At 33.7% G+C, this 27,961-nt stretch overlaps 1 pseudogene; it reads right to left on the reverse strand.

The window, feature by feature from the left end:
* Positions 1-317: 317 nt before the first annotated feature.
* Positions 318-7,994, reverse strand: LOC105099950 (fatty acid-binding protein 5-like; annotated as a pseudogene).
* Between the last annotated feature and the right edge of the window lie 19,967 nt (positions 7,995-27,961).

The following is a 27,961-nucleotide window of genomic DNA, read 5'->3' on the forward strand; positions in this document are numbered from 1 at the left end:
TATTCCATCTGCTGAGTAAATTCTGTGTGCTCAGTAAATATTCCAATCTGCTGAGTTAGTCAACTGTTTCCCTACTTTGGACATTTATATTTCTTACAATTTTTCTTCATACATAATGTAAAAAATTTATATATGAAATTCTGTCTGCATTTTGAGTTCTCAGGAATGTAACAGTTGCTAGGTCAATAGCTAAGAACGTATTAAAGCTTCTCATTACATATTGACACAGTGTTTTTCAGAATGTTTGTCAAATTTACATTTCATCTAGCAATGTATATTTATGCTTTTCTTTTTTTTTAATAGCACAAACAGATTTATTTACTAACGAAAGGGATAATCCCAATTAAACCAACACTGTGAAATAGTTGAAGTAAAATGTTTGTGATAAAGATAATTGAACACCGTAAAGCAGCATGGAGCTTTGCTCATTGGACTGAGCTCGTTCATCCTCGCAGCTAATTCCTGTCCAAAACGATGATGGCATTTTCACTCTGCTTTTTCATAGACCCGTGTACTAGTGACATTGTTCAGGACTCATTCCACCACTAATTTCCCATCTTGCAATCTTCTTGTTACTGTGCTTTCCTTCCCATACCGTTCCTGAGGTTGAACCCATGTGCTGTATGTAAAGTTGCAGGCAGTCTGAGATGTTCTGCCATTGGCTGTAGTCTCTTCAGACTTCTCTCTCAGGTTACAGGAGAACTGTGTTTTCGAAGTGCTCTCAGTTTTTACGGTGAGATTTTTGGTGTCAGAAGTGATGATACCATCTGATTTGGCCATTGCACCACTTTTTGCAGAGCATTCCCACTCCTACTTCCTTCATGTGTTTGTCAAGGCCTTTGCTCTCCACCAGGCACCCTCTTCCTGCCAGCAGCCGACCGGAGGCCACGGTGGGCGCCTTTATGCCTTTCTTACTCTGCCTTCACCAGCAATCAGTAAAAGGGTAACAACTGAGTTTAAGGTCACTCGAGCAGGGATTTTCTGATTTTGTTCACGGATATGTGTAGTGCTAGCAGATAGGAGGCACTGAATATATGTTGAATTGCTATCAGTAGAAAGAGAAGGGTTTTTCTGAAGGACAAGAAAATAATTTGCCATTTGATTTTCCAGGAAAGTAACCATATTATACTGATCATATAACAGCTCATGTTTTTATGAAAAAGGGATGAAAGAATAAAAAATTAAGCTTATTTGGGCAGCTTGTTTTAAATTTAATTTTGTTGGAACATTTACATGTTTTGGAAGTCAAAGTGACACACTGAGAAGTCTTCACTCCCATCCCTGTTTTCTTACTGTCCTTTATAATTAACCCGTTTTTGCCAATTTCTTATGTATCTTACAGTACTTCATAATAAATATTAACAAATAAGAATAGATGATCTTACTTCCCTCTTTCCCTCCCCTTTTGGAAAGCAGAATATAACAACATATATATACCATACCTTGCTTTTCTGTACCTTGTTTATTTAACTTATTCTGGTGATGTTTGCATAGAACTGCACAGAGTGCTTCTTTATTCATTTCTACAGCTGCATTATATTCCTTCTTATGGATGTGTCATAAATGATTTTACCAGTTCTCTTAGGTTTTCAGTGTGTTTCAGTTTTACAAAAAATCCCACAATAGTCTTCTGTATACTTTATTTTGTGAATGTGCAGTTATACCTATAGGAGAATGCCCCAGAAGGAGGGTTGTTGAATAAATGCATTCTTAATTTTGTAGATATTGACACTACCACCAGCAGTAGAGAGTACTCATTTCTTGGGATGCCTGAGGGTACCTTTTGGAAAAAGGTAGTTCTAAGGTCATTACCCCAAGTCCCATAGTGTATGTATTCTCCAGTACTATGGAAAAACTCTTACAGTGATGTACCTTGTGTCACCAAGAAACAGATAATTATGTTTAGATGGTGAGGAAATTCATAATATACTTGAGAAAGATGGTATGGGTGGTGAAAAAAAATTTAAATTAGAACCTTTAAAAGACAAATTGTCATTTTCTTGTTTTTTTCTCTCCAGATAGAGTCTTTTCCTATATAGCTGAGATTTCTTTCTTCCTTCCTTTCTTTTTAAGGTTTATTTATTTATTTTTAGTGGAGATACTGGAGATTGAACCCACGAACTCTTGTATGCTAAGCACGTGCTGTGCCACTGAGCTATACCCTCCCCCCAGTTGAGATTTCTTTATAAGTAAGTTCTTCTTGGCCAAATTCTCAATTATAAAAACTAATTTCAGTGATGATATGTTACATAAAAACTGCTAAAATGTTACAACTTTTGTTTCAAAGGTGGCTGTTACTAATAACCAACCATGTTTCTTTTCTCTCTGTCTTTTTTTGTCTTCCAGCCTTTAACACTCCATATTCTGCTTTGTACATGGTGTGAGTCACTACTGCTTTGCCCCAGTGTGCCCACTTGCGTGCCTATAAAGTACAAGCTCCAGATTGAAAGAGCTTTTAGATGGATCCTTTCCAAATTTGGTGTCTTTTCTACAAACTCTGTGCCTCAACAACTCTTTCTAAGTGGTAAGTGATACGTACTTTTTAAAAAGAATGATAGAAATTTGGAAGACAATTTGTATTTGGATTGCCTTCCCCCCTTTTTTTGTACTGCCTTCTCTTTTTACAAGGAAGTAATACCTACTCTTTTTTTTTTTTTTTTTGGTGGTAATTTAAAAAAATACATCCAAGAATAGCAGTAACATCATGTTTTTGGAGGCTTCAAAACATTTTTCCATATTATATTCTGGGTATAGCATAATATATAATATTTATAAAGAATAAATATAAAAATGTGTAAACACCTTTATGTGTGTGTACTTTATGTGCTCTGTATTCTATATTCATACTTTACAAATAATTTCATTTTCATTTTGAATGAGATACAGGTGGCCTTTATTGATGTCACAAGATTATAGTTCATATTTATTTCATAATTAGAGATTTTTTTACTCTAAATTTTCTAATAATGATTTAAAGATGTGTATTTATTTACTGCTATAGGTGATTACCACTTTGGTGGTTATTACAGTAAGTGAACTTATAAAATTGGGCTTACTGAAAGTGGTTTGACTTGAGAAGAAAACTGTTTTGTGGAATGATAAAATTTTGGATTTAAAAAAATTTTGGATTTAAGAAATGAAAGAGCTATGAAAATAAATATAGAAGAGTAATTTCACTGCTAAATAAACCTTGCATGGTAACTGAGTTGTAAATGTTAGTATTTTATGATTTGTTATTGGGTCTGTTTTCGTCTTGCCAGAGGCACAGTTTCCAACGTTAGGTCTGTAGTCTAGAATCCCTTATTGTGAGGCTGAGACAGTTTATTCTGATACTGTCTTTTCCTACCTGTTTAGGTATTTTGAGTCCATTGGGTCAAGAGCATCTTCTTCCTAGCAAGTGTAAATTATGTGCACACTTAGGGAGTTGATAAGAGAGGTGTGTAATGCCAGCTCTTCTTTTTGATAGCACAGCACTTTTCATATTCTAACATTTTTTTGGAAGCATAGGTGCCAGTTAGCCAACACATTTTTTGAACATCTCTGAGGTTTACTCAGAACACATTTTTTTGGAAGGGTGCAGAGGAGTAATGTTGAGCAGAACAAGTTGCTGAAATGGGAAACCTTTACAATAAAACTATTGAAATAAAATATTGAAGACTCATTTTGAGTGTCAGTCAACAAATAGTTACCAAATGCCTGCTATTTATGAATGAGAATATATAAGGACATTTAGCATCATAAAGAAGTAAGTCACCAAATGGAAACCATGGCGTTAGATGAGGATACAAGACAGGGAGGCCAGGTGACCATGGAATACGTTTTAGCTCTAATCCTTAATTGCATAGTGTTCTTAAGCACAAGTTAATTAGTCTTAGTAGACCTTGGTTTTCTCATCTATGAAATGAGTGAACTGACTAAATGATTTATAGGGTTTTTTGGTGCTTTCATACAGCTAACACTTTATGACCATAGTGAATAAATTGATAGATTCTTGTTTTTTTGAGGATACTTTTTTTCCCCCTAACCTATCTGATAGAGATATTTCTAGACTACTTTCTTTGAATTGTGGCGTTAGACTAAGGTCCTCACTATCAGAATATTTTTCAGTTAATCATTTTTCTTTTGAAGGTAATATCTTTCTTTTATTCATTTCCCTTCATTTATTCTTACCCTTCTCTTGACCCTAGGATTGCCCTTCATTTGACTCAGATGTTCCCTTTTTGTCTTTTATATCTTATTAGTGTCTCTCATCATGTTTCCTTGACCTGTCTAGCATCCATTGTAGTAATATTCCAGGGTCACTATATCTTAGACCAGTGATTCTAATCACTGGGACACTTATTAAAAAATACAGATTCTAAAATGAACTTGGGAGAATGGCATGCTTGTTTGGCAGGTAGCTGAAACCAACTAGTCAACCAGCATTATTAGTTCTCCAGGACTGGAGCCTCCAAGTTTCACACCCCATCATGTCTTGCCTTATACCTCATCATCACTTAGAAAAGTTACATTTCTGAGGACTTGGAAAGTCTCTTCTCATGACTGTACATGTCACACTTTTTGAATCTGTTCTTTGTCTTTATTATGACTTGTAGTTTCTTGGCATTTTCTTGTTTTTATAATTAAGTTAGCTTTTTCCTAGCTTCATTGGCTTTCTACTCACCCAAACCCCATGATCATATTTGCAGCAGTATCTTATGTTCTGTTGCCTTTTTAACATTCTGAGGAACCTGCCCAAATCTCAAGCCTAAGTTAATTTGCCATGTATATATATACTTCCTAGTTCTAGCTGCTTGGTGCAGTTGGAAAAGGTCACGTAACTAAGATTGGATCTACTAAGTAGTCATTTACTTGATCTCTAAACTGGTTCTTCCCTTTTTTTTTTTTTTTTAAATAACATTGCCATATTCTCTCATTTCTAGGCCTTTGCTCTAGAATTTCTTTTTCTTTCACTTACCTAAATCTTACTCATTCATTTTTTTTAAATGAACATTTCATTCTCTCTCTCTCTCTCTCTCTTTTAATGGAAGTACTAGGGGTTGAACCTAGGACCTCATGCATGTTAATTTAAGCATGCACTCTACTTCAGTTAAAAAAGAAAAGAAAAAAGCATGCAGTCTACCACTGAGTTACTACCCACCCCCCTAAACTGGTTCTTTTCAAAGTTGGCTTCTTACCCTTCCTTTGGAAGACTTTGTGACAGTCAACTTGCCTTTTTGGGGACTCCCTAACATACTCCCTGACCTATTCTTCTTCAGATTTTTTCTGTGTCTGAAGAAGAAATGTTGTACCTTATTTTAAAATTTTTATGGTGGAAAATTTAAGACATATACAAAAGTAAACAGACTAGTGTAATGAATCCTCTTCTGTTCATCACTCAGGTTCAGTATTTATCATGTCATGGCCAAATTGTTTATCTCCCACTGACCTCCTTCCCAGTCCAGTATTATTTTAAAGAAAATCCTAGACATCATATAATTTATTTGTATTTCAATATGTACCCTTAAGTATAAGACCCTTTAAAAAATAAAATCACAATACCTTTATTTGCCTCAAGAAAACAATTCCAGTATAATCAACTCTCCAGTCAGTGTTAATTCTAATTCTCTCATGCATTTTAAAAACAGCTGACTTCATTAGATCAGGATCTAAATAAGCCCTACCCTCGTTGCAATAGGCTGATTTTTTTTTTCCTCTCTTAAAATTTCGACCTCCCCTCCCTTTTTTGTCCTTGAAATTTATTTGTTGAACAAATTGGGTCTTTGTCTTGTAGATGCAGATGTTCCTAATTACATCCCTGTGAAGTGATTAAACATACTCTTTTGACCGTTGTATTTCCTGTTCATTGGTAGTTGGATCCAGAGACTTGTTCAGATTCAGGTTCAAATTCTCTTGGCAAGTCTTTGTCTTTTGGCAAGTGTCCGTCTGGTGCACACGATGCCTAGTTGTCTATCTGCTGATTAGTTGCTGTTTGTGCTTAATGCTTTAGATCAGGGGTTGGTGAAATTTTTCCTGTAAGGAGGCTGGTGTTGTATGTTTTAGGCCTTGTGGGCCATCTGATAGCCTCTGCTGCAACTGCTAAACACTGCTGTTCTCATGGGAAAGCTGCCATAGACAAAATGTAGATTAATGGCCATGTCTGTGTTCCAGTAAAACTTTATTTACAAAAGTTGGTGATGGACACCCTATTTGAGGTCTGTTAAATCGTTATGGTTTGCAAAATGGTGATATTTTAATATTATAGCTTTACTGTTCATTTATTAGGTGGAATGCTCTATGAAGAGAAGCTGTCCTCGTGCACTGTTTGTTATGTCGCAGTACAGTTATAGGGAAGGTTGGACAAAAGCTTGATCGTTTCCCTTGGCTTACCAGTTTCAAAATAATGACTTGATTATATTAGCTTTCTCTGACAGTGCTAATTAGGGTCTTGCCTTCTCCAGATTCATTATAGACTCTTAGATTTTAACACGTTGGATTAAAAAAAAAATCATTATGGTAATTATCCTCATTGATGCTTAGATTATGTAATCTTTGGCCAGTGGGAGACTTTTAAAGTTGCTTCCTGAGTTATTTTGACAAGACTCTGGCACTTTTTGATAGTGTCTTGATTATCTAGTGTGACAGGAGTTCCAGGCTCATCATATACTTTGCCTCCCCACACCTCATGCCAGCGGATTCTCCAAGGAGCCCTGATTCCTTTATAGGGGAATGGAATTTCAAGACCACAGTTTGGGCCCTAGGGGCTCTCATTGCTGGTGGACTGACCATTGTTTCTAGGCCTTTTCAGTAGTCAGAACTTGGGAAAAAAACTTTTTTTAGAGAGAGCACCTCATGAATTCTTATTGATACTTCCAACTCAGTTTAAATACTATAAGATTTTTGCTTAATCTTTTTTATCTTACATCTGTATCTTTGGCTCACCTGAGAGTCCTGGTGCTCAGTGATACTAAGAATAATACAATGAGAATATTTCATGCATACTCATTTACAGTACCCCCGTTATATACGACAGTCTCAGAAGAGCGATACTAGTGTTAAAGTTTTATTTCTGCCTTCTTTTGCCTCACATTATGTCTCTGAGATTTGTCCATGTTGTTGTATGAAACAGTAGTCCCCGCTGCCCCCCACTGCTGTGTAGTAAGTATTCCATTGTGTGAAATACCACAGTTTATTTATTTTTTCTCCAGTTAATGGATAGTTGAGTTGCTTCTAGTTTGGGGCTATTGGGAATCAAGTTGCTATGAACACTCTTTTAAGTGTCTTTTGGTCAGCATATGCACTTTTTTTCTCTTGGCTGTCTACCCAAAGATGGAATTGGCAATTCTTTTTTGGACTTAGGGCACATTTCCCTAGGAATGTTTATTCAAAGTTCTGTATGTATGAGTTATATATTGCTGTGTTATAAATCACCCCAAAACTCAGTGGCTTAAATAACAAATATTATTATCTCATTTATTGTCACTGTCTGTGGGGGGCAGCTTAACTGGGTGCCTCTAGCTCAAGGTCCCTCCTAAAGCTGCAGTCAAGTATTAGCTGGGGCCGTATACATCCCAAGGCTCAACTGGAGACTTACACCAGTAGCACACCACCCTCCCTGCCAACTCCATCCCCTTTTGGCCTCAGACTAAGAGTTATACCATCAGCTCCCCTGGCTGTCAGGCCTTTAGCCTCATACTGAATTTTATCACTGGTTTTCCTGGTTCTCCAGCTTGCAGATGGCATGTCGTGGGACTTCGCAGCCTCTGTAACTGTGTGAACCAATTCCCATAGTAAATCTTATATATCTATTTTTATCCAATTGGTTTTGTTTTTCTGTAGTTGTTGAACCCTCACACACTCCCTCATTGTAGAAAAATGAAAACCCACCTGAAATTGAAGCCTTTATCATTTTCTTTAAGCTTCAAGGTCTGCTCCTGTGACACTGTTTTTCTTTCGGCAGCCAAAACTGATACTTCTCCACCTCTTTTCTTTAACTCATCTTCATCTTCTGTCATGACATCTCTGCCTCTTGAACACTTTCTCCCTCTCTTTTTTTTCCCTTTTCCCTAAATTCTCCATTCAAATCCTAACTATTCTCCTAATCTTCTTAAATACCGTCAGTCAGATTGACTTTTAATCTTTGCTTCTGTTTTTTTTTAAATGGAGGTACTGGTGATTGAAACTGAATGCTTAGCATGTATTCTGCCACTGAGCCATACCCTCCCCACCACCTAACCTTTGTCGATCTGTCAGTTCTGAGATTCATCATAGTCTGCGTTGTATTAGAAATATTCTTGTATTTATTTGGAGTGCAAAGAATTGTGTATATTTCATTTTTGTAACTGACAAGAACTCAACAGATGTTTATTGAATTGAATTGTATGAGATTAAGGAGCATTCCATATGCTAGATCCCTCACCGAAATCTTTTGTAAAGGAGACAGGTCTCAAGTACAAGTTTATTAATATCTTGTGTTGAACCTTCAGGGAGAGACCTCATTCAGAGACAGTAAAATCTGACTTGCCTTTTGAAACAGTCTTTATTTTACAGTTCAGTGAACATTAGATGATACTTAAGCTTTCTACACTAGTTTGACAAAAATATGCTTATATGACAATATCAAGAGAGTTCTTAGGACTTACTGGGGATAGTGGCATATTTGGAGCATTAATATTCAATTTCCATGGTGGCAGAGAGTGGCCAATAAAATCATGACTATGTAGCATATCTAAATGTACCTCTGCTTTTACCTGTGTTATCTTGCGGACTAATTGTCCACTTGGCCGTCTTCTGACCGGATATCTGGCTAGGTTAAAGGTAGTGGTCTGCATGTTGACTAAGTTTAATATACTTGATCCTCATATGTGATTCTCTTTGTGTATTGGGCCAGCCAGCATGTTTCTTTTGTGAAGAGAAGGATACTATCATTACTGCCTATACACTTGCAAAATGATTTTTATGTACTCCATCTTTTAAAATTCTAACAGGTTTTCTTCTCTCTTCTCTAATTTTCTCCCTCCTTCCCTTGCTCCCTTTCTTCTATAAATGAAGTTAAGTCACTTTGACTAAGTTAATATAGCTTAGTATTGTGTACCTGTACTGCATACATTGTGCTGCCTTCTTAAATCAGGTCATTTCTCTGAAATTATCATGGAAATGGGGTTTATACAGATTTGTCTTACATGTGACTTTTTGGATATTAATCTAACTGTTAAGTCTCTTTGGATCACCTCTTGAATCAAATGACTCTTTTTTGTCTTCTAATACATATTGAGGCAATAAAAGGGTTGGAAGATTATACTAATTTTGGTTCCATACTAAATGGGATTCAATTTTGTCATTGGAAATGCAGTAGAAACTAAATCTTTTAAACCTATTTTTAAATTAAATTTCCTAAAGTCACATTTCAAATTTTTGGTGTTTCAGCAATATTAACTAATGAGAAGTATTTTGGTTGTATTATTTTAAGGTAAAAATATCTTAATGGAAATTTTAAATGAGCTTGCTTAAGATTGAATTAGGACATTAAGCCTTAGTTTCTGGAATATGATATTTTTTGAAATCACTTTGAACTATTAACTAGGGCAGGTGCTTATAGATAAGAATCAAATGATCATTTTGGTACTGTGATCTTCAATCATAATGCATTTAGTTCTATGTGATAAAAGCTTTTATTTTTAAAACTGAGTACCTATAAAACAAAAAATGTTTCATGTAGCTCATGGTTTGACAGGTTTATGAAAGGCTTGAAAGACAAAATTGTCCTAAGTGAAATATTGCATTCCATGTAGGATTTATGTAACTAGTAAGTGAGGGTGAAAAACCTGATGAGGTGGGAGAAATGACTCAATTCCTTACTTTGCATTCTCCACATCTTATTTCCTCTCGTTTTAAATCCTACACGAATATTACAGCTTTAAATATAATCACATCATTAATTCAAAATTCTGATATATTAAAAGATAAGATTGTTTTGCGATAGATCCATTTGTACATATTGGAACTTTATAGAAAACTGTCCCCTGTGACAGTTTAGGGATGGCCCAAGTGCTGGATGAGTCACATCACACTACAGATTCCATAAGGTTTATGTCTTATTCAGTGTTTGTGTCCGTCACTACCTAGTTTGATATACAGGTGGGCTCAGTGAAGGTGGTAGAATTACGTCTGTTTTCATATATTATACTGTATCTGGTGTTAGGTTTCTAGAAAGGTTAAATTTTTTTTTCTTTTTTGCCTGTTTGCTTTACTCTGATACATCTTCTAGTTAGTATTTACATCTAGCCTTAATATGGTTTTAACATATATCAAAATTCTTAATAATAAGAACATAACCTGAATTGGGAAGTTGGTCTAGAGTTCACTTTCAAAAGGCACAATTCCAATGACCCTGAGTCTACTAAACTGAGCCAGGGATCAAAAATTTTCTCAACATAAAGCAAGAATAAAGGAAAAGAGGCATGCAGAGATCCAGGAGAAAAGGAATGATTTAAGTGGAATGGAGGAAAGTTTCAATTAAACCACGGATATGGCAACTGATACTTGCATACTTGGTCAGATTTTTCCCCATATTGTAAAAACTGCAGTCACAGAATTTTGCAGCTGATTGAATTATCACTGTTTAAACTGAGAGCATGCATCTTTGGGAAACATATTTTAGATGAAAGATTAAGAATTCTAGCTGAAATGGGGGAATATCACTTTATAAAATTGTTCTTGGACTTTTAACAGTGAGAACAGAAGAGGATTGAATTAGTCTAAAATAAGCATCTTTATGATTTGTTAGCCATAATATGATTTTTCTTTTTTCCCTCCTATTTTTTTACTTTTGATAAGGCAAATTTATCCTTTCTTCACGAAATACTTAAGTTGTGCGTTAATTATGCTTAGTTACCCTTTTTTGAGAGGTCTCTTGCTTTTGTTCTGAGGTTCAAAATCAATATAAAAACATTAAAATCATAATTGCATTTTAATTTGAGAACTTTATCTTGTAACTCTGTATAACAGCTTACTCTTTTAAAATATAAAAATCCAGATGTGTAGTATTTCTCAGTTTATTTACTAGCCTTGTCAGTTTCCACAGCTGCAAAGTTGAACACTTACAGAAATTATGGTTGGTTTGGGTTAAAATGAAGTCACGTGTGTAAAGCACCTAACCTAGTTTTTCACACATAGTAGGCCCTCAGTACTTAGTAGTGGTTGTTTTTATTCTTATTGGGCACTTAATTTGGATTTCTAGGGCCCCATTTCGTAGGGTGCAATGAATCAGTTCTGAATTCTACCCTCCCATATTTGTACTTTGTTTAGACTGACTTAGCCATTGTGAAGAATAAAGCCTGTTGGTGGGGTGGGGCTTTTTGACTTTTGTGTGCGAGTCCTTTTAGAATTACTGGATGTACTGGAATGTGAAGGATTAAGCTTTGTGGCATGTTCTATATGGTCATCCATTGTGACCAAACTGATTTGGAATGTTGTTTTGTTACTAACTTTGAAATGTGTTATTTTCTTTACAGAGAATGTTGATCTGAATAAATTGCTGATTCTTGATAAATATCTAGAGTGAGAGGAACTGTCAATCAGTGTAAACCTTATCCCACACAATACGTTCTTTCATAAACATGGGGAGGAGGCGATCACAGGATAACCACTTGCGGGCTAAAGCCAGGCGCTGCTGTGCAATTAAGAGGGTCTGTGATAGCATCCAACTTTGGAGCCTGTCACAATGAGGAGTCATGGCCCAGAGGTCTGCAGTGAAACCATCATATTTTCTGAGCCTTAATATGTTACTTAAATGGGTCTTTTATCAACAGCGAGCCAGCTCCTCAAAGAAAGGCAAAAGCCATTCATGTAGTTGTGGGTTATAGAGCCAGTTAGTCCCTGGCAATGGAGGCTAAGAGCACAGCTTCTTTGGAGAGGTCTTTCCTATCCCTTCCTCCCTTGTACTCACTCAGTTGTAGCTTGAACGTATTAAGGTAACTTCCCTCAAAGTATCTAAAAAAGGGTTGTCCCATGTGTCTTTCTTGCAGCTGGTCTATAAGCTCCTGGTTGGTGGTGTTAATGCCACTTTGTACGGATTCCGGGAGTTCAGGGTTGATTCTCAGTCCGTGTTAAGTGTGTGTCTCCCTGTGGCTTGTGAAGGCTCCTCAACATTAGCTGGCCCAGTTGTATTGTTCCGACGTCATCGCTAATTCTTTTCCTGGAAAACCTGTAGGGAGGCTAATTCTACCCTGAATTCTGTATTCCTAGTCTTATTTCTTTCTCCTCTGCCAATGCAAATTCTCAATTTCCTTTATTTCTTTCAAGGAACAATTCAAGTCCTTTTCCATGAAGCTTTTTAAAGTCATGTTTAATTTTAGTTAGTAGTTAAAATTCAGAAATCCAAGAAAAAGTGAGAAATGTCAACTAAAACTGGAAATTTGGAATTTGCTTGTTAAAATACATTATTCTTTAACAAAAACTTATTTGTAAACATTTTTCTCTTGAAAATCAGAAGTTATGTTAATTTGGGTAAAATTTTAGATTTTTTTCCAGATTTAATTAAAAACCTCAGAGAAATAGGAATTTTGGGTAAAGCTTATGGAAAGAGACTTGTGTTATAATTTTCAGGGTGTCGTGAGAATGATGTATTTTATTGCATCATATGGCATCGTATAACATTACATAAACGGTAGAAGGATTGACCTTACTGTTCTTGTTTATAAAAGGTTTTATTGTGGTTGAAAATTGGGAGTCTTTTACATAGACTCTTTTTTCATCTTCTTCCCACTTCAGTTAAACTGTAATCGTTTATTGAAAACTAATGTATATAGGAAAAATCTTCAATATAATTGAATTTTTTTTTTTTTTTGGAGAAAACTATTCCTTCAAGGCAAAAGCAAAGAAGACTGAGCCAAGAACTAATAGACTTTAGAGTACTAAAAATCATGGTTGAGTTATGGAAGTTTTACATTGTTATTGTTATTTTTCTTTTATACTGGGCCCATATTTTGCTCATTTCTTTGCTCAGTAATACTGTCATTAAGCAAATAGGAAAAAAAGGTATTATTGAGACAAAGTAATTTAATTTATGAGCTTTAATTTTAAGTGAATTGTTTTTATGCTTTTTGTGCACAAAACTAACATGAAAAGTACTTGTTTTGTGACACATATTAATATATATACAGGTATATACATATAAGATACATATATATTTTAACATTTTTATGTATATGAATTTTCAAATAATATACAATAGCATTGATTTTACATTTAATAGAGTGTGAAAAACATACATTTAAAGGACAGAAACCTTTACACTTGTGCTTATTTTGCATATTATTAGTTGAATTTAATCTTTATTTAGTGTCTTATTATTTTTGTGAAAGCCAGCTTGCTAGACACTGTAAGAGATGTAACAATGAATTTCTTGCTTCCTAGGGACTCATAATCTTAGAACTAACTCTTGGATCCACAGAATTTTAGAACAGGAGGAGACTGAAGAGGTCCTCCTCTGTTAGGGGGTATGCGTGTGTGTTTAAGCAGCAGTGCTTTGATTCCTACCCACTTCAGTGTCTCCTGTCCCCTGCTCCCCATCCTCCCAGACATGTTATAATGTCATTTTCTATGCAGGGGAGAGAGGAATTCATCTCATTTGTTTGGTAAGCAGGAGGAAATCGAGGCCATTTTTTCCCCCAGGCCAATTTCTTAGTTCAGGTATTTAAAACTTATGAAGTCAAGAAATCATGTTAGTGGATAGTGACTAGAATATAACACTTTTTAAAAATAGGTTGGAAACTATCAAAGTGTACTGAAGATTATTTCAAATGTATCATGTGGGTGTAGATATACCAGGTTGTTACATAAGTTGTATTATAAGTTCATTTCTATAAAATGCATTTTTTTTAGTGCAGTGACCAGAGTTTAGAAAACATGTCTCCAATCTTTCCATTTCCTCCTTGCTTTAAACCTGGGGAACAGCCATTAATCCCTTTATCTCTAGATATATTACTTATTCTTTTTGTTATGCTCTCTTGTCATCATGACCTGACTCCAAGGTAAAGTGTTTTCTACAGTTAGAAATATACATGGGTGATATTTTCTCACAGTACATAAAGATGTGCAGCGAGGTAGAATTTCCGTTACACTGTTCTTGCTTGCATGCCTCTGGGTACAAATAAACACTTTGGTGGAGCTAACTGTTAATCTGTAAGTATTGTTTATGATGTGCCTAACTTGGTACCAAGATGTGATTTAAGCACCAAGAAAATTTGGATTATTTAATACTAGTGCATAACAAAACTACTTATCAAATATTCATGTGGGCACATACAGAGGCATAATTGTCTTCTTGTAATGCACAATATAAATACTAATATTGTTTTGGAGAATCAGCATGGTATGCTGAAGCCATGGTTTGGAGAAAGGCATTGTAGTATGTTTTTATCTGTGGGAATTACTGGCAAGTGTAACTGAGAGATTATAAATACTGTAGTTGTTTTGAATTTGGCTTAAATAGTTTTGGTCTTTTTTTTTATAACCATTGAATTATTATGGTAGAAGTTTAATAATTATTTTGTGGATTTTAATAATTGTATCTTTTAAAGATTTATTTTAAGAATTTTCCCCCCACTAAAGAATTTAACATTTATATTTAATATTTAAATATTTATAGAGAAATACATTCATATGAACATATGTATAGATTACATTTATATTATACATTTATATAAATATTAAGTATTTAAATTCAGTACTTAAATATTTGACAATAAATATTTAAACAGAATAGTAGAATGAATGTTCATGTACTCATTCCTCAGCTTCAACATTGATCAACTCTTTGTTATCTCTGCCCATTCCGTTCGCCAGTTCCCACTTATTTTGATACAGTTCCTCTGTCATAACACATCATCTATAAATATTTCAGGATGTATTTCTGAAAGAGAAGGACTTCTATTTTTAGATATACAAAATAGAATCTTAAGAATCTTTTTGAGGGATATAGCGAAGTTATGAATGGTCAGATTGTGTTTGGGATGTTAGAATGGTATAAGGGGAAAGTGAGCTCCTTTAAATAGAATAAATGGAAAAAGAGAAATACCTGATAAGCAGTTGCACCAAAAAACAATAGAAAAGTTCCAATGAAAAAGCCATTTAATAGCTTATAAGTACCCATGGAGAAAGGGGAGGAACTGGCATTATGGACAACTGAGTATGTGTCTACAGTCTGTACAGGTCAGTAGGGGAGTCAGGCCAAGTGCATTTCATACCATTTGAGATAGAAATTCTGTTTCTAGACGTTTTCTTGAGGGAAAAATCAAAGATGTGTACAGAGACCTCCAATCAACATATTCACTGCAATATTATTTAGAGTGAAGAACTGAGTCTAATGTTCAATAATAGTGATGATGAAATCTGCACGATATATTTCTAAAATACTGCAATGTTTTGTAACTGGTAGAAATGGTAAAACATGATACCAATTGTATAAAATGTTGAATGCATATTAAAAGACCTGAAAGAAAACAACATTAATTAATAATGGTTATCTTTAGTTATTAGAATCATGAGTGATTTTTATTTCTTCATTTCTTATTTTTTGAAAGTGTTGCAAATTTTGTCTATCAGCATATATGATATGAGTTAATAAATAATAATAAACATTTGAGTACGTACTATGTGTCAAGCACTGTTCAAGCACTTTTCATCTTTTACACTTAATTCTCATAGTAGCCCTGAGAGGTTCTATTATCCTTATTTTACAGACGAGGAAATGGGCATAGAGAGATTGAATACCTTAACAATTTGAGTCTATCCTTCTAAGTTTATTCTTTGCTTCGAAATGTAGTTTTATCTCAATAATTGGGAAGATACTATAAATATTGCTTTGTTTTTCTACTTTTACTTAAAAATATGGTGAATATTATGGCATATTAACAAAAAATATGATTTTTTAATTGAAGGGTAACATTTCATCTAATGAATATACCATGATTATTTTTCAACTGGTCCTTTGTTTTTGTTCTGTGCCTCCCTGCAGTATTCTGCTCATAGGAATAATGGTACAATGATATTTTTATAAATAAATCTGTATGTGTGTTTCTGATGATTTTCTTAGAAAAAGCTCTTAGAAGGGGAATTACTGGTTCAGAGTGTAAACATTTGAAAGGCTTTTGATTCAGCTTATGAGACTGCAGGTAACAAATGATCATTCTTCCTTAAACTTAGAGAAATTGTTTTGGTGCTATAAATTTGAGAGAAATAGGTCATCTAAACATCAGTGGGAATTTGTGCTTTCATAGTTGCTCTTAGAAAAGTGAGGCTTCTCTAAACTTGCTGGAGACGATAAACTCAAAGGAAAAGAGAAAAGAGAAACTTTGGAGGTTAAATTGTGGCCATTTACTTGCTTTGTGACCTTGCACAGCTACTTCTTCATTTTTCTGATTAACTTAAAATTTGGATTAACCCCAAAACCTTTTTATCACAAACTGTTTTATAGAAACATATAAAATATGCATATCAAATTTTCATGACTTTTCTTTGATGTTTGATCGTATAAGACCTTAGGATCATAATTAGGTAGAGCAATTTCCAATGTATAATTTTTTTAAATTATAGGTATAAAAGACTTAAGACATTAATTAGAGACAGTAATAACCCTAAAAGTATTTTAGAAGTTGTATTTTTAAATAAAAAAGCTTTTAATAAGGGGTCACTTACACTTGTTTTGTGAAAAGCAAGAACAAAAATTTGGGGACAATTGATACTTCTGTTAAGGTTAGGGAGTTTCCCTAGGAAGCTACCGAAGAGGTTAGGATCAATATTTTTCTGGAAAGACCAAGATTAATAAAGGGTAATCTGATAGTCTAGAAATTTGTGAGAGGTACAGATAGAATAAATAGAAAACATTCCGTTGAAATTTGAAGGCTTTAAGTATTTTAATGAAAAAAAAAATTACAGTCAGCCCTTTGTATCTGAGGCTTCTTCATCCATAGAGTCAACCAACCTCGGCTCGAAAATATTAATGAAAAAAATTCCAGAAAGTTCCAAAAGCAAAACTTGAATTTGCTGCTCACCATAGCATTAACATTGTATTTACAACTATTATGTAACATTTGCATTGTATTAGGTATTATAAGTAATCTAGAGAGGATTTAAAGTGTGTGGGAAAATTTGTGAATCCTGTGCAATTTTGTATGAGGGACTTGAGCACCAGATGATTTTGGTTTCCACAAGGGGTCCTAGAACCAAGACCCCCTAGTTACTGAGAGATGACTGTACTGCATCCTTATACCATGAATAGTAAGATTATGAAACTGTCAACTATCAACGGTAGTAATAGAAAATAAGCACAAGGAGGATTTTTATCAGGGGTTCTTAATCTGTAGTTAATGATTGGGTTGTGAAGGTTCATAACCCTGTAAAATTAGGTATATGTGCATGTTGGAAGGAGAGCCTTCCAACACTTTTTTTAGATTCTCGAAGGAATGGCTCCAAAAAACTCCAGCTCCTACTAGAATGTAAGCTCCACGAGGCTAGGGATTTTTTTGTCTTTTCTCGTCACTCCTCTGTCCCTGGCTCTTGGTACATAGTTCTGCTCAGTAAATATTTGTTGAAAGTATGGTTTTTGTAAATTTATGTATGGCAGGGTTAACAGTACTGGATTTTTAGAAGTTAGGGATGGGAGTACATTCCAGATTTCGTGAGATTGTTGTCTTACTGAGCTGTTTCTACATTTGACCAAAATGTTTCTCTTGTTAAGTCTAGATGAATACATAGAGCATTTCTATGATAATTTTGGGGTTGAATTCCTTTTTTTTTTCTTCTGTGCCAGTAGAAATGCTGTAGAATGGGTTAGAAATGCTGTAGAAATGTAATAGGAAAATGATTCTAAACAATGCATATTCATTCATCAGTCTATTAGAAAATGTGCTTTGGTGCTATTTTCATTTGATTCAATGAATGAAAGTGTTATAGAAAACTTTCCTGAAATTTGTGAATGGAAAATTTTGCTAATTGTTTTCATTAGACCAAATAGTAGTATGGCAGCAACTGCTATTGTGGCTAAAAATGTAAAATCAACAAAATGTTCATAAATTTACCTGCAGAGAACATTGCATTATCAGCAGGAGGTTTAGGTTTTTGCAATGAAGTCCAGTTATTCTAGCTCAGTACCATTACACAGCATTTTTAGCAGGTGATATAGTGTAATCTGTGATTACGTTAGTCAGCATAAGTTTCCATACTCCTTAAAGTTAAAATTTGGTAGAAGGTTAAAAAGAATGACAGAAAATTAAAATGCAGGTCTGTTTTAAAAATTGTAAAAATTTCATTTCTAAAATAAGAGAAAAAGTGAATTTCTAAAAATTGAACTGTGATAGAACCAGTGTTTATTTTATATATTTTTTCTTTCTTAAAGGGATGACTGTAAATTCTTCATTTTAATGTTTTTTGCCAGCCAGACAGAAAAGATATTTGAATAATTATTTGCTGCCAAGTAGATTTTTCTCATTTTACATAATCTTTGGTAGATTAACAAGTTACTGCATTGTGTATTTTCCACACTTATTTTGCCACTACAGATAGGAGCTATGGTTATTCTAATTTATTTGAAAGCCATTGCATCCTTACTCTAAAAGGCTGTCAGAACATTTGCATCATTTTTGTCTTTTGAATCATTTTAAGAGGCCTTGCAATATTCCCAGAATGATTGTAATATAAGGGCAGAAATTTTCCCTTACAGATTTCATATCTTACAATGTGGTTTCTTTAAAGTATGATTGAATCTTTAGGTCACAGCACATTCCAGTATAAGTACAAAATACATTTTGAAGTGAAATTCAGAGTTGCAAGTTGGAATCTTTGAAGTAATTCAGCCTAATCCTTTACCCAGTGGGGTAACCCTTCCTATAGCATTTCTAACAATCTTTGCCTATAAACTCAGTGAGCAGGAACTCCATTTCTTTATGAAGCACCTTTTAAATTAATTACATAATGAGTAAGTTATTCTTTTTTTAATTATGTTGAATTTAAATCTACCTTGTGCTAGGCACCCTAACTTCCTTGTCCTCTTTTTCGAATTATGAAGTATTCCAAGTCTAGAGGTATTGAGAATACTTACAGTGATCATCACTGAGATTCATTTATTCTTAATGTTTGCCCTATTTGCTCAAGATTATTGTTTTCTGAATCAGTGTATATCAGACACTTATATGTCAGGTATCTTACTATAATTAAGATACATTAAATTTGTGGCATTTCTGTTCTTTATTATTCGAGTAATTCTATTCAGAAAGGAAATGAGGTTAATATGTTATCTGAGCAACCATTCAACTTTCTCTTTTACTTTCTAAACTGAAATGAAGCAAGGTTGTCCCTGAAGGACCTCATTTGATCTGAGAATCCTCTCAAGTACCATAGCAGGGCCACTGTTCTCTTTGTTTATTACACATAGAAGCTTCCACATCATTAGTCTTGCTGCAGGTTTAAAGCCTCGGCCCTTTACAGCTTGTGCTATTTTACTACTTACAGTCTTCTCTTCAGTGTTGTCAAATGCCAACTGACCTCCTCAAGTCACTGGTTTTTATGACCTTTTTCTTTTAAAGTAAGAAACAACAGCCATGGTCATCTGTATACCATGGCCATCTCAAAAGCAGTAGTATAAAAGTAGTAATAAAGATTACTCTTCTTGGAGAGAAAATATTCTCAAGTTAATCAAATGAAATGAAAATAAAAATGAGTTCCACGTTAGATAATATGTACGGAGACAAGACGAAAATGTAGTGGATGTGCAGGGAAAAAAACCCAAACCACACCTAAACGAAACAAAACAAAAAGCAAAAAAACTCATCCCTGATTATAACCTGTAAAGAAAGCCAGAGAAGTATATACCAAATATTTTCCAGGGTAACTAAAGACATATGTTTGTTTATTTTATCAAAAGAGAAAGTGGAAAATACAGAAGTTGTATCTCTACTGGAGAGGTACTGAAAATTCTGGACAAACATTGGGAAGTCTTAAAATGCCACAGTGCTCTGACAGCATGGTCACAGGAAAAGAAAACACATATGAAAAGCATGGCATTGGCTCTTGCTGTGTCTGAACAGAAAAAATATTTAAAAATGAAGCAAAACAAAAGACCTAGACATGGTGGTACAAATCAATCCTAGATGAAATTTTTGCAGTATTTCTAAAACTGCTTTGTCCTCCAGGAGTACTTGGTTTGTGATCTGTCCTAGAAGACAAAGTGAAAAACAGTTTAAGTTTCATTAAATATAGACCAGTAAATGACTGTGTCCTGCCCACTATCTACAAGAAATGGTAGGTCATTTGTCACATAAGCCTTAGACTCATTGAGGGAGGAATGATTCCACGAACCTGAGATAAAGTATCAAAAATTGTGGCAGAATTGTAGATATCATGTTGTTAATAGATTCAGAAATATTTAGTGGGGCAGTCAAAAATTCCGTTAAGTCTGAATGATATTGATTACGAACAGGTGCTTCTGAATTCGTATTTTGTTCATATTTACCAGTTTTGGGGCTTTAAGATTTGATTTCAGTCATGATTTTGTTGATTATGCCTATGAATAAATGAAATATTGTATTTTTCTAACTTGGCTAAAGGAATTTCAAATTAAGAAGTTTAAGTACAAAATTAATATTTCAGATAGTAGTTCTTTCTGTTGGATTGGGGATTAAATTCATTAAACAGAAAAAATAGTAAGAAACTAGTTATAATTTACAATGTAGTTGATTAGAATTTCAATTACAAATTAAAAATGTGACTATTTAACTGTTGAAAAATGTGCAGACCTTTCGTAGTAATAAAAACACGAATGTGCCTGATTACATGTGAGGCCTTATATATGGGAAAAGAAAGGATAATGACCCTATGGTCATTTGTTTCATTCTTAGTAGCCATCCAATTATTACATATAAGGTATAGTAATTCACAGTCCATGACCCCCTCAAAAGTGTTATCATAGGTTTTTGAAAAATATGCATCCTAAACATTGTCCGTAGATGGGATAAATGTTAGGCCTAGTGGATACATGAACTGCTTTGCAAATCTGATTATTTTAGTGAATAAAATACAAATGGATTCAATATATTATTGAACAGTTAAGGTATTGATGAATTCATTCAATCATTGGCTAGTAAAAGCATTGCTTGTCACTGCAGAGAGAAGAGAGGAAGGGAAAAAGCTATCAATTAAAAGGGATTTAGGAGACAAACAACAATTGCCTGTATGGATTTTGTTTAGATCTGGATTAGAACAAACTGATCTAAAAAAAACACTTAAGAAACAGTTGGGGAAATTGGAGCACTGATTGGTAGTTGATGTTATGAAGAAATTATTATGAATTTATTGTAGATATTATAATTATATTGCCTTATGTTTAAAAAAGAAATTTTTGTCTTAGATACATGCAGAATTATCTATAGGTGAAGTGACTTAATGCCTGGAATTTGCCTCAGAATAAGCCAGAGTGGTGGGACAGGGGCTGGGGGTGGGTGGAGATAAGAATGCAACATGATTTGTTGTGAGTTAATAATGGTGGATTCATTATACTAGTCTCAATAATTCTGCATTAGTTTGAAATTGTTCATAATAAAAACTTAGGAAAAATGTAATGCAACATTAATTGAAAAAGGATAACTAGCGCCACGTGACACTGCAATATAATATATTCAGAAGTAAAGGTGGATATGAGTCACACACAGATGTGCTTATTAAAAACATATCTAATGTGTCAATCTCATATTTTGTTTTTCTTCAGAGCTGAAGTCATTTATTTGAATCTCGGATGATTAACACCTAAATGCTTAATTCTCAAAACTACTCAAGAGTCCCAATAGCCAGGATTAGATGAAACAACTTACCACCAAGAAATTATTCTCTTGAAATTCTACGGTAAGATTAAAATAAATATTCTAATGGCTAAATAGTGACTGTGAGGACTAAAAAAGATTTTTAAATTCTGTCTTTGAGTGACCAGCCTCTGTTACAATTTCTTAATCCTATTTATACCGGGAGTTCAAGGTTGTAATAATCAACCAAAGATCTTAGAATCAGCATGCAAACAAGGCTTTATGGCATTTCCCCATCATCGATTCAGCTAGTAATGGATAGCTTTGTCACTGGAATGTCATGCTTTCCCCTTTGCTGTATGTCGCGGGGTGAGTCCTCCACAAGTAGATGCTGTAAAGGAGTTTGGCTTCCAGGATGTTTATTAGAGATCAACACCCATATAAAGAGGGTTATTAGAGGAAATGAAGTGTAATGTAGGGTCAGCAATGCCTTGGCCAACCAAGACGGGGGTCTTGTGGTTGAGATTTTTTCCCCTTCATAAATAGTAAGTTTCTTGAGGGTAGGCGTATATCTTTACTGCTTTTGTATCGTGCACAGGCCATGAAAGAAGCTGCTCAGTGAGTATTTGTTGAATGAAGGAAATCTGAGAAAAATCTTGTGGTCTCTCCCACAGCATCTAATCCCCGCCCTTCCTTTCCCCAGTTGAAAGTGCAGTTTAGAACAGTGAGGTTAGCAGTGACACAGGTGGTAGGACTGTGCTTCTGGGCTCCACAGATAAGGAAGACCTGCAGGGGGACCTGAGGAAGGCCACACACACACAAGTTTTAAAGAACACGAGATCTTATCCATAAAGAGGAAACAAAGGGAAAAAACAACATAGACCTAGAGGGTAGTATACTAAGTGAAGTAAGTCAGAGAAAGACAAATACCGTATGATTTCACTTATATGTGGAATTTAAAAAACAAAACAAAGAAACACACATACAGGAACAGACTCATAGATACAGGGAACAAACGGGTGCTTGTCAGAGGGCGGGGAATGGGGGTGTGGGTAAGATAGGTGAGGGAGATTAAGAAGTACAGACTTTCAGTTATGAAATAAATAAGTTATGAGGTTGTGATGTACAGCATAGAGAATATACTCAATAATATCGTAACAACTTTGTATGGTAACTAGACTCATCATGGTGATCTTTTCATAATGTATAAAAACTGACTCACTATGTTGTACACCTGAAACTAATATAATGTTGTAAGTCAGTTATACTTCAATTTTTAAAAAATGAATGAATGAAGTTAAGATGGAAAAAACAGAAACCAAAAACCCTGGAAGACACAGTGATAACTTCTAGGCTATTAAGGGATATAGATTATGGTTCTAGCCTGTTGTTTTTTCTGTGTGTAGAGAATAGGTTGTTCAGATATGAATTTTTATCCTTTTATGCTCCAGGGTTAAGAGAGAATCTAGCTTCTGAGAAGGATTTTTTAAAAGTCAATTTTTTTTTTTTTCCCTAATTGGTACAGACTTGCTTTAGGGCAAAAAATGTAAGTCCTTTACCTGACTTCCTTGTTTTTTCCCCTTTTTACTGTAGGACTCCCTCAGACAGAATTTGCATTAATAAATCCTCTAAATTTTCTCTGAACCTTCATACCATATTAATGCTTTCCATGTAGAGGACCATCACGTTAACATCTTTTAAATGAGTGAAATAAAGAATAATTGACTTCTTTATTAATGTGGCAGAAGAATAAGGATTAAAAACTCAGCAATTCAGACCAGAATTTACTTGTTTTTACATTACAACAGTTTCCCCTGATGTCTGTATAGACAATTAGGTGCGTCATCTTTTAAAATATGTAAATCACTTTCTTTGAGTATTGGAAGAATGAGATTATGTTTGTGTTTCACTAAGTGAATCGGATTTTTTAAATCATTAAAATGTATATCCGTCAAAGTTATCAGTTTGATTACTTAGGAAAATTGATGCCTTATCCATTCCTTTATTTTGTTTTTTCCATGTCTGTCTTGGTCACTTTGTACCCCCACCAGAGGGCAGGCAAAGGAAAGGAGAGAAGATATTAATTTCAGCTCATAAAGTGTTATGTGGGCATCTTTGACTGGCCTATTTTGTCATGCTTCTGGGTTATATTAAGGCAGTAGGATCAGCTACTTTTGCTACTTTAAAATATTTAATAGAATATTCAGTTATTTGGAAATAAACTATGTAAGGCTAATTACTGGGTTTTCTGAATTAAATATTTACACTTTAAATTCTTCAACTTTTTTTTTAGATTAATTTATTTTAAATTACCAGTTTTAGGGGGGTAATTCATGCCAAGGTTTCTATTGCTACTGTTAATACTTACGATTGATTATAATGAGTTTTTGTGTGTGTGTGTGTCTAAAAGTACATTGAGCTGTTCATAATACAGAATATTTTAAATTATTCCATTTCATGTCTTATAAAACTTGATCTTTCTGAGGTCTGTTACTGAGTTTTCAGATGATAGGAATTATCTTTTGAATACAAGTTACTATTTCATACTTAAGCTGTTAAGTGTATTTAAAAGTAAGACACACCTCCGACCAAAGTAAATTTGTTTTAGCATTATCACAGTGTAGGTTTTCAAAGTCTAAATGTGAAACTAGATGGATACATTTTATAGTCTCCATATTGCTGTTAACACCCACTGTACATGTACATGTGTATGAATACGTGAAGTACACTTCCACCGTCTGTAGCTGTTTGGCTCGTTATCAGTATGAACAGCAAATGTCTTAAAAATCAGCTTCAAAACAGCTGGCAGTCAACCCATGATTAGCACCACCTAAATCTACATGACGTTTCTTTGCTCTTTGACACGAATAGTTGTACCTTACCTTCCCACCAAAGAAGTTGGTACAGGCACCTTCCTGTGCGCTCATGGGTCTAATAATGTAGAAGAACCTTAAAATGGATTTTTTGAAGAGAGTTGTTCCTCCCGTTCTTTCGGGGGATGTGGTCTTGGACACTGGAGACAGCTTTCAGGAAAGGTTTCCAAGATTACTGAAGATGAAACGTCTTAGTTTGCTCTCATCAGAGAAGACTGTAGACCAGGAAGGCGGAATCAATTTCTATCACAGTCATTATGACAAACACCAACATCAACAACTAGGTAAAGTAAAATGTATTTTCAATCCTTTAAAAAGTATTTTAGGAAAGTAAAATTATTTTTACAAATATGAATTCTAGTGAGCATAGATCTTTATTTTGAAAATCAAGTTTAAATATTTAAATGTTTAATACAGTAAAAATATAATTGGCCTAAATTGTTTTAGTATCAAAATTTTTGCTTTGAGTTTGGATGGAGAAATATGGATTGCTATAAATCAAGATAAAGACATTAATAAAAGTTAACAGTTTGGTGATCTTGGTGAAAATATTTTTGTGATGAAGGGTTATATTTATTGGAAAAAATGTTACTGCTGCAACCTATAGGGTATGTAAGTGAAAAATAAGATAGTGAGTTTTATCTATCACCATAGAAATCACTTAAACTAAAAAAAAAAGTCCCATTCTTTTTTTCTAAAGATAGTGGATATATGGGGTGAAATATAAGAAAGTCACATTTTTTTAATGTAATGATTATTTTTGTGTACTAGTACCTTTATTTCATATAATCCTGCAAAGTTGAATATAATGTCTTTTAAAGTTTGAAAAGGTGATATTCATTATGTGTTCAGAGGAAAATTAGGTTTGCATATAGTAACTAGCAAATGTTAAAAGAAAAGAAAATCCTTTAGGAAGAAGATGGAAGAATGCCTAAGTTTAAAAATTTTGACTAAAGCACTTTAAAATGTTCTGTACAATAATGAATTTTTTTTATTTTGGGGAATATATAACTGCTCACATAAATTAATACAATATTTAGTAGAAAGAAGAGATTTTCTATAAACCCTCTGAATCTGATATACATTTCTGTGAATATCTTAATATGTTCATAAACATTTTTATTTATAGAATTTTAAAGTGAGACTTACTATCTGATACTTTTTCGTTTAGCACATCATAAACATCTTTCTGTCTTATTTAAAAAGCATTCCATTGTCTGGATGTAATAATTTATTCAATCACTCCCTTCTCGATGAATATTTAGAGTGACTTTAATCTTTAGTTATTAAAATAATTATGTAATTATACTCATTTATATATTAGTTTATACCTTTGTGTGATTGCTTCTTAGTATAAATTTCTATGTTCACTTAAAATTTTGATAGACAATGTTAAGTTACCTTTCAAAAACTTCTCAATTTAAGCTCCCCAGGGCTACGTGTGAGTACCTCTATTTCTTTGTATTCTCCCTAATACTATTTCTTGTCTGTTTAAAGAATAGGGTTATATTTAGGAGAAACCATACTTTCTGTTTTAAAAAATTATGTAAAAGAGAGAAGAAGGCACTTTTAAGTTTTAAAAAGAAATATATATTGATATCTAGAATATACTAGTATTAGAAGTCATTTTTTATACTCTTATTTGGATGGATGAAGTGGAGATGAGGCCATTGATGGATTAGTGCTTCTTAATTTCAGTTAAAAATCTCTAAATCATTTAGTGTTTCATTTTGTGTTTAACAGTGTATATATACATAAGTGAAAAATATGAATATATTAATACATGCAGTTATTTGTTATTAAAAATTTACTTTCTTTAACTTTCAGTCTTGAACCATTTGATTGTTTTCTTCACTATACCACAGCATATATAAGCGGACCTGGTGTTTAAATGTAATATGCTATGCCCATTAGTTTAATATGACTCTCTTTTTTTTTGACTATCTTACACATTTTAACACAGCATATATGTTATAAAGTGTAATAAGATTTTGTAACTTATATTAATTTGCAAATAAGCACTCAGTTTAATGATTAAGGATTTTCTACACTGTATATCTTTTTACCAATCACAGTCAAAATAAAGAAAAATCATAGAATACTGAAGAACCTGTTGTTTGAAATTTCAGCAGCTATGTCCTCTGGAATAGCTCTCTTCAGTTTTTCTCTTCAAACATAAAATTTAACTTTAGGGGATGACTATTAAAATTAACTTAAAGGACTTCTTTGGGAATATCTGTAGAGAGATTTGTTTTCTTAAATTTCAATCTGCTGATAAGGCCCTTTTCTTGAGTCTCAAGATTTGATACTAAATTTGTAGTCTACATAAGAAAAAAACCCACATGGTTTGCAACAGTCTGTACATAGGTTACTTGCGACTGAGCATGAATGAATTTTACTTCCTGTTTACTGGTGGTTCTGGAATAGTTATAATGCAGTAGTTTATCCAGAAATCATACAAAGAACTGGCACAGCTCTCCTAAGGGGTATTACAGTTTTGCTCATTTAATGAGAAATCAAGAGTATGAAGAGATTTCATATCAATAATGCAAAGAAGGAAGTATTCTTTTAGAGAAAAACTGGTATATAATCTCATAGCTTTATACTTGTTACCAACTTCTTTCATTATTAATTCAAAAATTTAAAAGTTATTTCTAAGAGATGTTAGACAAGATTGTAATATGGATTGATAATTACACTTTGTGAGAGGATCAATTGAGAATAAGTTAGTTTGCAATATATATAAATTTTCCTGCTACTTTTAGCTCCAGAAATATTTATAGATGCTTATGGTTTCTTTAACAAAAATTCTTTAGTTAAAAGAATATAGTTATTTTTATAACACTGGTTAGATAAGCTGATTAAGTGAATAGCTGTTTCACATGATTTTTACAAAAACAATTAAGACTCACATTAAGATACTGTTTTCATTCTATTACCCAGTGTTAATGACTCCATGGGACATAAACATTTAAATAGTATACTAGTATACCTCTCTTGAGATATTCAGCACAATTCACTACTAGGGACAAACCAAAACGTAGCATTTGTTATGTAAAATTCCAAATGCCTTTTAATTGAGTTTTAAAGGCTGCTATCTGTATTTGACTAGCGAAGAAGGGGGGATGCTAACTATTACTAACTGGATTTCCTTAATATGTGATCTTTTCAGTTTAATTTTTGCAGAACCATTGCTCTCAGTGGTTAGATTTTGTATCTCCAAAACAGCTCATTTTTGTTTGATACATACATCCCGTATTGGGTAGAGAAATAACAGGGCAGGCTAGTTTCTTTTTAGAAAGGAATGAGATGAGTAGA

The sequence above is a fragment of the Camelus dromedarius genome, chromosome 1 (genome assembly GCF_036321535.1).
Source record: "Camelus dromedarius isolate mCamDro1 chromosome 1, mCamDro1.pat, whole genome shotgun sequence".
Lineage (NCBI taxonomy): Eukaryota > Metazoa > Chordata > Mammalia > Artiodactyla > Camelidae > Camelus > Camelus dromedarius.